Source organism: Rhinoraja longicauda, chromosome 20 (genome assembly GCF_053455715.1).
Source record: "Rhinoraja longicauda isolate Sanriku21f chromosome 20, sRhiLon1.1, whole genome shotgun sequence".
NCBI classification, from domain to species: domain Eukaryota; kingdom Metazoa; phylum Chordata; class Chondrichthyes; order Rajiformes; family Arhynchobatidae; genus Rhinoraja; species Rhinoraja longicauda.
The window spans coordinates 11,291,945-11,305,172 of NC_135972.1; positions in this window are offsets into that span (position 1 = coordinate 11,291,945).

A 13,228-nucleotide genomic window follows, 5' to 3' on the forward strand; every position below is an offset into this window, starting at 1 on the left:
TGTCAAACAGCTTCAGCTTTTGTGAATATCTCAGCAAAACTTTCTGTCAGAAACACGGAGAGACCTGTCAAGTTAGCCATGTTATTAAAAAACTTATTTTAAAAGATTTAAAAAGTAAAAAATAAAGTGTTAAAAGCATTAGAAAATACTCAGAACTAATTAAAAACACTTAAATGAACTCAATTAATTGAAAAAAAAGCATATTAACTGAAACTTCCCTCCACAAGTCTAGTCTCCCCTTCATTCCTTTCCTTCTCTTCTTTTAAAGCACATCAATGAAAAATAAAGAATGACAGGGTTAAAAAGGAGCTACTAAGGACAAGACAGTAGAAAGTGGTAGCAAAATAGCATAGAATTATTTTCCATGCTTTAATCAGGAAGACATATCATTCACATACCCCGTTAACTCTTTTAGACTGCAACTTGTACATCAAAAACTTAAAACTTTCAAAGATTGCTTTCAATCCCTGAGAAATTTGAAAAAAAGTCATAAAGCAAAACTGGCATAAGCACAGAATGAAATTATTTGATGTAGCCATTATTATGCTATTCATTCATCAAACAATAAGGATAGTGACAAGGTAATTGTATTTCCAAAAGCACTTTTTGAAAATTATAACATGAGATTTCTAAAAGGAAAATGTTTATGCGTATGATTAGAAGTGATCCAATGGAAAATGTCTTGCCTTAAGAACTTTAACTTGTTTTTTTCTACCTCAGAGTTTGTCCCTGCCTCTGTCTATACCAGCCACCGCTATTATAACAGTAATACCTGTCTTCCTTCAATTCTGCCGCCCTGTGCAAACCGTATTTTCCTTTTCCCTTGTTTCTTCCTCTATTTATGCCTCTACTAAATGGAAACAAGCTCCCATTGCCAAACCACCAGGCTCCTCTTTCAGTTGTCACCACACTGTATAATCTATTTTCTCCTGTTCTCCACACTACCACATTTATCTCATTTGTTTCCTCCATCCTTTGCCCTTCTCTGCAACTTAAAACATGTCTTCTCTCTTAATTTGTCCTGTTCTGCTAAAACCTAAACTCTGTTTCCCTATTCACAGATGCTGCCTGACCTGCTGAATAATTCTTGCACTTTCTGCTTTCTACAATGTGAGAACAGCAGACTCTTCCACAGCTGGGGCACAAGGTGCCTCACTGGATAGACAAGTGGTCATTGGTGCTGACCTGAAATGTCATCTGTCTATTTTCCTCCATGGATGCTGCCTGACCTGCTGATTTCCTCCTGGGTTTTTGTTTTTTGCTCAAGGTTCCAGCATCTGTAGTCCATTGCACCTCTCCTTCCCCCATTGTTCCCTTCCACTTACATCCCTTCCTCTGGCCTCACAATGCCTCTTCCCTCCTTATTCCACACCCTTTACCTCCTTTTCATCTCTGTGTAAGAAAATAACTGCAGATGCTGGTACAAATCGAAGGTATTTATTCACAAAATGCTGGAGTAACTCAGCAGGTCAGGCAGCATCTCAGGAGAGAAGGAATGGGTGACGTTTCGGGTCGAGACCCTTCTTCAGACTGATGTCAGGGGGGCGGGACAAAGGAAGGATATAGGTGGAGACAGGAAGATAGAGGGAGAACTGGGAAGGGGAGGGGAAGAGAGGGACAGAGGTGCTGTTCCTCCAATTTCTGGTGGGCCTCACTATGGCACTGGAGGAGGCCCATGACAGAAAGGTCAGACTGGGAGTGGGAGGGGGAGTTGAAGTGCTCAGCCACCGGGAGATCAGGTTGGTTAAGGCGGACTGAGCGAATGTGTTGAGCGAAACGATCGCCGAGCTGAGCACCTCATATTCCGCTTGGGCAGCTTGCAGCCCAGTGGTATGAACATTGACTTCTCCAACTTTAGATAGTTCCTCTGTCCCTCTCTTCCCCTCCCCTTTCCCAGTTCTCCCTCTATCTTCCTGTCTCCACCTATATCCTTCCTTTGTCCCGCCCCCCTGACATCAGTCTGAAGAATGGTCTCGACCCGAAACGTCACCCATTCCTTCTCTCCTGAGATGCTGCCTGACCTGCTGAATTACTCCAGCATTTTGTGAATAAAAACCTTCCTTTTCATCTCTGGTCTTTGTTCATCCATCCGCTAGTCATCTCCCATCACCTGTATCCTATCACTCACCTGGCTTTATCCTGTCCCCACCTCTCTCCCAGATTTCTCCCTTCTATTACAATCAATTAGAGGAAGGGTTCTGACCTGTCACCTAGCAAGAGATGCTGCTTGACCTGCTGAGTTACTCCAGCTCTTTATGTTTTTTGCTCAAGATTCCAGCATCTGCAGTTCCTTGTGTCTGCAGTCTCTTGTGTTTCTTGTGTAATTTGTGAAATGATGCACTGTTCCAGCAGGGTTTCTGTGTGCCTTTGATCATAGATGAGGTTTTCAATTCCATCTTCTTTTCGATAGAGAGGTCATGGGTCAGGGATTCGCAGGAGTCAGTGGGCTGGTTGCATTTTAGTTTAGTTAGCCAGCAATCACCCCATGCACTAGTTCTACCCTACACACTGGGGACAATTTACAGAAGCTAATTAACCTACAAACCTGCACGTCTTTGAAGTGTGGGAGGAAACCAGAGCAACAGGAGGAAATCCACGTGGTCACAGGGAGAACGTGCAAACTCCTTACAGACAGCATCCATAGTCAGGATCGAACCCGGGTCTCTGGCACTGTAAGGCAGCAGCTCTGCCGCTGCGCCACTCTGTGCCCACTGTACTTTCTTCGATGAGGCTTTAGAGTACATCCCTGACTAAAGTCGTCTGTCCGCCCAGTACTGTCCTGTTTCAGGAGTCTGGTGTACAGAAACGTGCCCTCCCTAGCTGACTGATTACAAGCAGGGCCTCAGTGCTGAGGATGCTGGCTTCAGAGAAGACACTGACCGTGGTTTGCTGTTCTTTCCAGTGACTTTGGAGAAGCTTGTGGAGACAGCATCTGTGAAACTTTTCCAATGCCTTGAATCATAGAGTTAAAACAGCATTGCTGAAGTCCAGTTTGGCACCATTGGCTTTAGGTCGCCGTCACGCTCAAATTCATACTCTCAGTGGGTGAGGTCAATGCCTAAGGGTGGTGCAGCTGGTAGAACTGCGACCTCACAGCTCTAGAATTCCAGGTTCGATCCTGACTGCCGGTGCTGTCTGTGTGGACTTTGCACGTTCTCTCCGTGACCGCGTGGGTTTCCTCCAGGTGCCTCGGTTTCCTCCAACATCCCAAAGATGTGCGGGTTTGTAGGTTAATTGGCCTTTGGAAAATTGTCCCTAGTGTGGATGAGAGGGAGTGGGTGAGAAAGTGCGATAACATAGAACCTGTGTGAACGGATGATCAATGATCGGCATGGACTTGGTGGGACGAAGGGCCTGTTTCCATGATGTGTCTCAAAACTGAACTAAACTATCATCTTCCCAATGTGATGTTTAGTGTCATTTGCACTTCCACCAGAAATCACTCTGAAATAACGCCGAATTTTGCAGTTCAAATGAGTCTTCAGCATTGTGAATGAATTAACAAAAGGCACTAATGCTTTTTATTGTGTAGAAGTCTAATGTAATAATCTCCAGTTTGTATTGCTTATGCCATACTATTAAATGCTAAAAACTACTTGTAAATTCAATATATGTTGGTAAATGTAAACTTTACAATCCATCCCTAGTGTTATTTCTATTATTGCACAGACACTACTTCTTTAAGTGTTTGTAACCATATCCATAATTTTCTGTTTCATTATTAATTTTAGTTTTATGCTGATGCTTAATTTCAGCATACAGACTCATATACCCTGGATACATTGAAAAACCATTAAAACATTGTAGCTATTAAACCTGCACCAAATATGGAGGTACCACTTTGATCACAATATTTTAATTGGCAAATAAACATCATGGTGTTGAGTCTAAAATGTAATAAATAGCTTTATATTGCAAATATCTTGTGAAATAGATGCAGGCTCTTTGTGCAGAGACCAAATAATGTAGTTTGTAAAGGGGCATTCTGGTAAACCACTTCTGCACCCTCTCGAAAGCTTCCATATCCTTCCTGTAATGGGGCAACCAGACTGCACCCAATACTCCAATGCGTGCTATTTAACGAAAGTCTTTTAAAGCTGCAATGTGACTTCCGCTCAAGATTCTTGACCGATGAAGGCAATCACACCATCCACCTTCTTTACCACTCTTTTTACTTTTGTCGACACTTTCAGGGAGCCACTTTCTTTGACCCCAGGACTCCTTTGTACATCAATGCTGTTCAGAGTCTTGGCATTAATTGCGTTCTTTCCCCTTACATTCGACCTCCCAATGTGCAACATCTCACACTTGCTCTTGCTCACTGACACTTGCGAGGATTAAACTGCATCTGTCCTTCCTCCGCCCATTTCTGTGGCTTATCCATATCCTGTTGTGTGCTTTGACAGCCTCCCTCACTGTCCGCAACTCACACCAATTTTGGAGCATCTGCTAACCTCCTAACCAGCCCATCTACACTTAAGTCCTAGTCGCGGGATAGGCAGCTTCTCTGGAGAGAAGGAATGGGTGACGTTTTGGGTCGAGACCCTTCTTCAGACTGATGTCAGCGGAGTGGTCAGATAAGGAAGCGTATAGATAAGGAAGTGTAAGGAGTGAAAACCTTTATATTTTATATATATTTATTTCCTGCAGAACTATACCGATCACAGATCTCCAGCCAGAATACCCTTCCATCATTGCTCTCTATCTTCCATGAGTAACCGAGTTCTGAATCTCAACAACCAATTCACTCTGGATTCCAGGCATCTTAATCTTCAGGATCAGCTGACCATGAGGGACTTTATCACATGCCTTACTCCAATCCATTTGAAGGAGAAAAAACGTGAGATTCAGAGATCTATAGGATTAGAAGAGGAGGGAAATAAAAGGGGGTGAAGGAGGTACACAATGAGAATGGATGAGAATTGGCAATAAAGGTGAAAAATGGATACAAGAAATGGAGCAAGAAAGGGGTCCATTTTAGAATCCATTACAATAAAGGATTACTTAATAGAGCAGAATGATTTGAGGGAGGGAGAAAGTAGTAGGAGTCTTGGCGAACAATTCTGTTTGACTACTGCGGGGTTGTTGGTTGGTCATAAACATTATTCATTGATGAAGGAGTTATTTGAAAGGTGTCTTTACTGTGGATTTTTTTCCATGTCACAGGGTCAGAATGACAATTAGACACAGTAGGAACATACGTTATCTCTAAGTTCTATGAAAGGGTGGGTTCTTGTCAAAGTGTTACTGTTAGTCAATGATAAATTGAACTGCATTGCTTTGAATAAGCCACAACATTTGATTCCATCAGTGAAATATTTACAGAATATTGCTCCCATTCATCATTTTTAATGGAGCATGGAACAGGCCCATTACAATAACTTTTTATCAACTTCACTTTGATCTGTGATGTGACAATTGATCCTGTGTTAAACCTACACAAGGAGCATAGCCACCACCAAGCAACTTGCTCCAAGGACATTCCAGAATTAATCTTGAACTAATTCTGTTGTGAACAACACTGCAGGAGGAAACTAAAATATTTAGTCTCAGAGATACAGCATGGAAACTGGCCCTTCGGCCCACCGAGTCTGACCCGACCATCGATCAGCCGAACACCAGTTTTATCCTACATCCTCGGGACAATTTACAGAAGATAATTAACCTACGAACTTGCATGTGTTTGCGATGTGGGAGGAAACCGGAGCACCCGGAGGAAACCCACGCGGTGACAGGGAGAACGTGCAAACTCCATACAGACAGCACGAGTAGTAAGGACTGAACCCGGGTCTCTGGCATTGTCAGGGAGCAACTCTACTGCTGCGCCTTTGTGCTGCCCCTATCAAAAAACAGAATTCACTAATTCAATGGCACAGTTTCAGGCTGGTGAGCTGCTATTTAGAAAAACAACAAAATTAAAAGTCAAGCTGATTTGAATAAGCTCATTTTAGATTTTTCTTCATTTTGCAGTGCATGGCTAGGGCTGTTCAGCAAATTTAGAATCCATTACAATAATGGATTATTCATGGTGAGTTCCAGGCATCTACCACCCTCTGTGCAAAGAAAACTCGCCCCGTACATTTCCTTGAGACTTTGCCTCTCTCGTCTTAAAGCGATGTCCTCTGGTCTTTGACATTTTCACCCGGAGAGAAATGTTCTGAGTGTCCTATCTAACTTATCTCTCCTTCTATGCCACTCATAAGTTTGTACACTTCTATCAGTTCTGCCCTCAACCTCTGGCATTCCAGAGAAAACAATCCAAGTTTGTCTAACCTCTCCTTATAGCTAATACCCAATCTAGGCATCATTCAGCTAAAGCTATTTTGCACCCTCATCAAAGCCTCCACATCCTTCCTGTAATGGGGTGACAAGACTGCATGCAATACCCCAAATGCGGACTTACCCAGGTCCTGAAAAGCTAAATCTCGGTTACTAGCTTCAGCTGGAAATGTCCTTTTGATCTTTTTATCAAATTTAAGTCGACACAATTGCTAATCCACACGTTAACTTGCAGAAGGGTCTCGACCCGAAACGTCACCTATTCCTTTTATCCAGAGATGCTGCATGATCCACTGAGTTACTACAGCGTTTTGTGTCTATCTTGCTGAAACACTCTGATTCCTTGCATCATGCTTCTCCAGCAGCCTGGAATAATAGTAGAAGCATCCGAATTGCTTCATAAAATTATACTGCCTAAACATAGAGAGCCTAGTCAATAGACAATAGGTGCAGGAGTAGGCCATTCGGCCCCTTCGAGCCAGCACCGCCATTCAATGTCCACAGCAACCTTTGCTGATCTTATTGTTAAGTGACCGCAGGAGAGGTTGGAATACCCCCCGGACTTTCAGCAGCTATTTTGAAATTTAGCTCTGAACAGGCTTCCATTTACAGTATTCATTTATAATTAATGTTTAAATAAATATTGCAATAAATGCAATGTCCACAAGGTGTCACCACCACTTTCTATTTAAGATAGTGGTGAATTTCATGTTTGCCTTCTATATCTGGATCTTCTTATCGAGTCCACATCACAAGATTAGAAATTGTTCAGACAGAGCTGAACACACTTCTCGGCATCTGCATACAATTACGTCTTGCGCTTCTTGTGCTTGATGGTGGAAAGATTGGTGGAAACAGGGCCGCGCTCTTTCCTTGACGCCTATACCTGGATAAAAGGTCATCTTTGGTCATAGAGTCATAGAGTTATACAGCGTGGATATAGGCCGTTCAGCCCAACTTGCCCATGCCGACCAACATATCCCTCAAAACCTTTTCCTATCCATGCCTCTTAAACATTCTGATAGTACCTGTCTCAATAGCAGCTTTTTTTGGTAATGTGAAAGAAAGATCTCACCCTACACAAGTTATTGCTCTATTTGACTTCTGTACCTATTTATTTGTTGAATTGTGCTAATACTGCCTTGGACACAAATGAAAAATAACTTTCAATGTCTTGCTATCAGTCTCGATGCTTGACTTTGGTTTCGTTGTGCTCTTTTAACAATGCTCAGAGCTCTTTTCTCCCTTGTCAGAGTGCTACTCACTCAAGAATCAAGGATAACCCAGGGATATCATATCATATCATATCATATATATACAGCCGGAAACAGGCCTTTTTGGCCCTCCAAGTCCGTGCCGCCCAGCGATCCCCGTACATTAACACTATCCTACACCCATTAGGGACAATTTTTACATTTACCCAGCCAATTAACCTACATACCTGTACGTCTTTGGAGTGTGGGAGGAAACCGAAGATCTCGGAGAAAACCCACACAGGTCACGGGAGAACGTACAAACTCCTTACAGTGCAGCACCCGTAGTCAGGATCGAACCTGAGTCTCCGGCGCTGCATTCGCTGTAAAGCAGCAACTCTACCGCTGCGCTACCGTGCCGCCCTGGTGATAGAGATCACTTTACTACTAGTTCGTAACATTCAAGCAACACAGTGGGTCACCCAACTTTGTTGATGAAGTCGCATTATACAATATCCTTTTCAGCATGGCACTCTTTGCTGGTCATGCCGTCAGTGTCATACAGCAGAGAAACAGGCCATTCGGCCCACCTTGCTCTCGACGGCCCACCTTGCTCTCAACGATCCACCTCGCTCTCGACGGTCCCCCTACGCTCTTTTTAAAAAAAACAAAAATATATTTATTCAATTATTATGATAACAATAGACAATAGACAATAGACAATAGGTGCAGGAGTAGGCCATTCAGCCCTTCGAGCCAGCACCGCCATTCAATGTGATCATGGCTGATCACTCTCAATCAGTACCCTGTTCCTGCCTTCTCCCCATACCCCCTCACTCCGCTATCCTTAAGAGCTCTATCCAGCTCTCTCTTGAAAGCATCCAACGAACTGGCCTCCACTGCCTTCTGAGGCAGAGAATTCCACACCTTCACCACTCTCTGACTGAAAAAGTTCTTCCTCATCTCCGTTCTAAATGGCCTACCCCTTATTCTTAAACTGTGGCCCCTTGTTCTAGACTCCCCCAACATTGGGAACATGTTTCCTGCCTCTAATGTGTCCAATCCCCTAATTATCTTATATGTTTCAATAAGATCCCCCCTCATCCTTCTAAATTCCAGTGTATACAAGCCTAATTGCTCCAGCCTTTCAACATACGACAGTCCCGCCATTCCGGGAATTAACCTAGTGAACCTACGCTGCACGCCCTGAATAGCAAGAATATCCTTCCTCAAATTTGGAGACCAAAACTGCACACAGTACTCCAGGTGCGGTCTCACCAGGGCCCGGTACAACTGTAGAAGGACCTCTTTGCTCCTATACTCAACTCCTCTTGTTATGAAGGCCAACATTCCATTGGCTTTCTTCACTGCCTGCTCTACCTGCATGCTTCCTTTCAGTGACTGATGCACTAGGACACCCAGATCTCGTTGAACATCCCCTCTTCCTAACTTGACACCATTCAGATAATAATCTGCCTTTCTATTCTTACTTGCAAAGTGAATAACCTCACACTTATCTACATTAAACTGCATCTGCCATGTATCCGCCCACTCACACAACCTGTCCAAGTCACCATATAACCATATAACCATATAACAACTACAGCACGGAAACAGGCCCGTTCGGCCCTACCAGTCCACGCCGACCACTCTCCCTGACCTAGTCTCATCGACCTGCACTCAGACCATAACCCTCTAATCCCCTCTTATCCATATACCTATCCAATTTACTCTTAAATAATAAAATCGAGCCTGCCTCCACCACTTCCACCGGAAGCCCATTCCATACAGCCACCACCCTCTGAGTAAAGAAGTTACCCCTCATGTTACCCCTAATCTTTTGTCCCTCAATTCTGAAGCTATGTCCCCTTGTTGGAATCTTCCCCACTCTCAAAGGGAAAAGCCTACCCACGTCAACTCTGTCCGTCCCTCTCAAAATTTTAAAAACCTCTATCAAGTCCCCCCTCAACCTTCTACGCTCCAAAGAATAAAGACCCAACCTGTTCAACCTCTCTCTGTAGCTTAAGTGCTGAAACCCAGGCAACATTCTAGTAAATCTCCTCTGTACCCTCTCCATTTTGTCGACATCCTTCCTATAATTTGGCGACCAGAACTGCACACCATACTCCATATTCGGCCTCACCAATGCCCTATACAATTTTAACATTACATCCCAACTTCTATACTTGATGCTCTGATTTATAAAGGCAAGCATACCAAACGCCTTCTTCACCACCCTATCCACATGAGATTCCACCTTCAGGGAACAATGCACAGTTATTCCCAGATCCCTCTGTTCCACTGCATTCCTCAATTCCCTACCATTTACCCTGTACGTCCTATTTTGATTTGTCCTACCAAAATGCAGCACCTCACACTTATCAGCATTAAACTCCATCTGCCATCTTTCAGCCCACCCTTCCAAAAGGCCCAAGTCTCTCTGTAGACTTATTGCATCTTCCTCACAATTCACACTACCCCCCACCTTAGTATCATCTGCAAATTTGCTAATGGTACTTTTACTCCCTTCATCTAAGTCATTAATGTATATCGTAAATAACATGTACAATACTAAACAATGCAAACAAACCCACCATCATAATACAACTAAAACAAATATTCTTAAATAATCATTTCACAATCTTTATTAAAGATGCATTCCACCTCCCGAGGTGCCCAGTCGTCCCGGAAATCCCCCAGGGTGCAGATGATACTAAGCTGGGGGGTAGTGTGAATTGTGAGGAAGATGCAATAAGGCTGCAGGGTGACTTGGACAGGTTGTGTGAGTGGGCGGATACATGGCAGATGCAGTTTAATGTAGATAAGTGTGAGGTTATTCACTTTGGAAGTAAGAATAGAAAGGCAGATTATTATCTGAATGGTGTCAAGTTAGGAGGAGGGGGAGTTCAACGAGATCTGGGTGTCCTAGTGCATCAGTCAATGAAAGGAAGCATGCAGGTACAGCAGGCAGTGAAGAAAGCCAATGGAATGTTGGCCTTCGTAACAAGAGGAGTTGAGTATAGGAGCAAAGAGGTCCTTCTACAGTTGTACCGGGCCCTGGTGAGACCGCACCTGGAGTACTGTGTGCAGTTTTGGTCTCCAAATTTGAGGAAGGATATTCTTGCTATGGAGGGCGTGCAGCGTAGGTTCACTAGGTTAATTCCCGGAATGGCGGGACTGTCGTATGTTGAAAGGCTGGAGCGATTGGGCTTGTATACACTGGAATTTAGAAGGATGAGGGGGGATCTTATTGAAACATATAAGATAATTAGGGGATTGGACACATTAGAGGCAGGAAACATGTTCCCAATGTTGGGGGAGTCCAGAACAAGGGGCCACAGTTTAAGAATAAGGGGTAGGCCATTTAGAACGGAGATGAGGAAGAACTTTTTCAGTCAGAGAGTGGTGAAGGTGTGGAATTCTCTGCCTCAGAAGGCAGTGGAGGCCAGTTCGTTGGATGCTTTCAAGAGAGAGCTGGATAGAGCTCTTAAGGATAGCGGAGTGAGGGGGTATGGGGAGAAGGCAGGAACGGGGTACTGATTGAGAGTGATCAGCCATGATCGCATTGAATGGCGGTGCTGGCTCGAAGGGCTGAATGGCCTACTCCTGCTATGGAGGGCGTGCAGCGTAGGTTCACTAGGTTAATTCCCGGAATGGCGGGACTGTCGTATGTTGAAAGGCTGGAGCGATTGGGCTTGTATACACTGGAATTTAGAAGGATGAGGGGGGATCTTATTGAAACATATAAGATAATTAGGGGATTGGACACATTAGGGGCAGATAACATGTTCCCAATGTTGGGGGAGTCCAGAACAAGGGGCCACAGTTTGAGAATAAGGGGTAGGCCATTTAGAACGGAGATGAGGAAGAACTTTTTCAGTCAGAGGGTGGTGAAGGTGTGGAATTCTCTGCCTCAGAAGGCAGTGGAGGCCAGTTCGTTGGATGCTTTCAAGAGAGAGCTGGATAGAGCTCTTAAGGATAGCGGAGTGAGGGGGTATGGGGAGAAGGCAGGAACGGGGTACTGATTGAGAGTGATCAGCCATGATCGCATTGAATGGCGGTGCTGGCTCGAAGGGCTGAATGGCCTACTCCTGCACCTATTGTCTATTGTCTATTGTCTATTGCACCTATTGTCTATTGTCTATTGAACAGGGCGTAGTTCCTCTCTACAATCTCTCGGGCGTGAACTTAATCCCTATCCAAATTCCCTTAAATGTTGCTATTGTATCTGCTCCCCCACCACCACCCTCTGTGTAAAATAACCCTGCCCCACCTATAAACACACCCTCCTGTACTAGCTGGTGTTTAGAAGGATGAGGGGTGTGGGTTCTCATTGAAACCCACTTAATATGAAAAAGTCTAGAGAGAGTGTGGATGTGGAGGGGATGCTTTCAGTAGTGGGAGAGTCTTGAACCAGAGGGCACAGCCTCAGAATAAAAGGACATACCTTTAGAATGGAGATGAGGAGGAATTTGTTTAGTCTAAGAGTGGTGAACCTGAGGAATTCTTTTCCACAGACAGGGGTGGTGGCCAAGTCATTCGGTATTTTCAAAGTGGAGATTGATGGGTACTGGATTAGTAAGGAATTTCAAAGTTTATTGGGAGAAGGCAGGAGAATTAAGTTGAGAGGAAAAAATAGATCAGCCATGATTGAAATGTGGAGCAGACTCGATGTGCCGAATGGCCTAATTCTGCCCCTATGCCGTATGAACTATACCTCTTATGAACATCTCCTTTAAACTTTGTTCCTCTCACCTTATATCCTCTTGCAGTTTTCCCCCCCACTCTCCCGACTACAATCAGTCTAAAGAAGGGACGACCCGAAACGTCATCTATTCATTTTCTCCAGAGATGCTGAGTTACTCCAGCACTTTGTGTCTTTCGTTCAACTACAGTATCTGCCATGGAATTCATCCGTCTTGGGCAAAGTTTCTTATATTTCTAATGTTTTCATATTTATTTATTAATTGATTCAATTAAACCAGCATTCATAGCCACTTACAATGCATTCATTCCAATTTATGACAACACTAATGGTGGCACGGTGGCGCAGCGGTAGATTTGCTGACTTACAGCGCCAGAGACCTGGCACCTGGCACCTGACTACGGGTGCTGTCTGTACGGAGTTTGTACGTTCTCTCTTTAACCGCGTGGGTTTTTACCAGGTGCTCCGGTTTTCTCCCAAACACCAAAGACGTGCAGGTTTGTAGGTTAATTGGCTTCGGTAAAAATTGTGAAGTGTCCCTAGTGTGTAGGATATAGCAGGCCGAAGGGCCTGTTTCCCCGCTGTATCTCTAATCTAAACGAAACATGTTTAAAGAAAACACTGACATCGTCCTTAACACGATGAAGCATTGCATAGTGAGGCATGAAGTCTACATCCCCTGTCTGTGCTCACAGGCGGATATAAAACATTGTGCCACTGATTTTTAAAAGAGCAGGTGTTTTGCCCCACGTGTATCCCTCAACGAACAGATTATCTGATCATCACATGCCTGTTTGTAGGAGCTGTTGTGCTCAAATTGTCTCCTGTGTTTCCGATGTTGCAACGATGACTAAATTTCAGAAGAACTTCATTAGCTTAAAGCCCATTGGGATGTTCTGAAGTAATTAAAAGCACTTTATAAGTGTCTCATTATTTTTTAGCCTTCTGATAATAATCTGCTTACAGATGAGCTAACCGATAGAAATGACCAAAGATAGACACAAAAAACTGCAGTGACTCAACGGGTCAGGCAGCATCTCTGGAGAAAGGA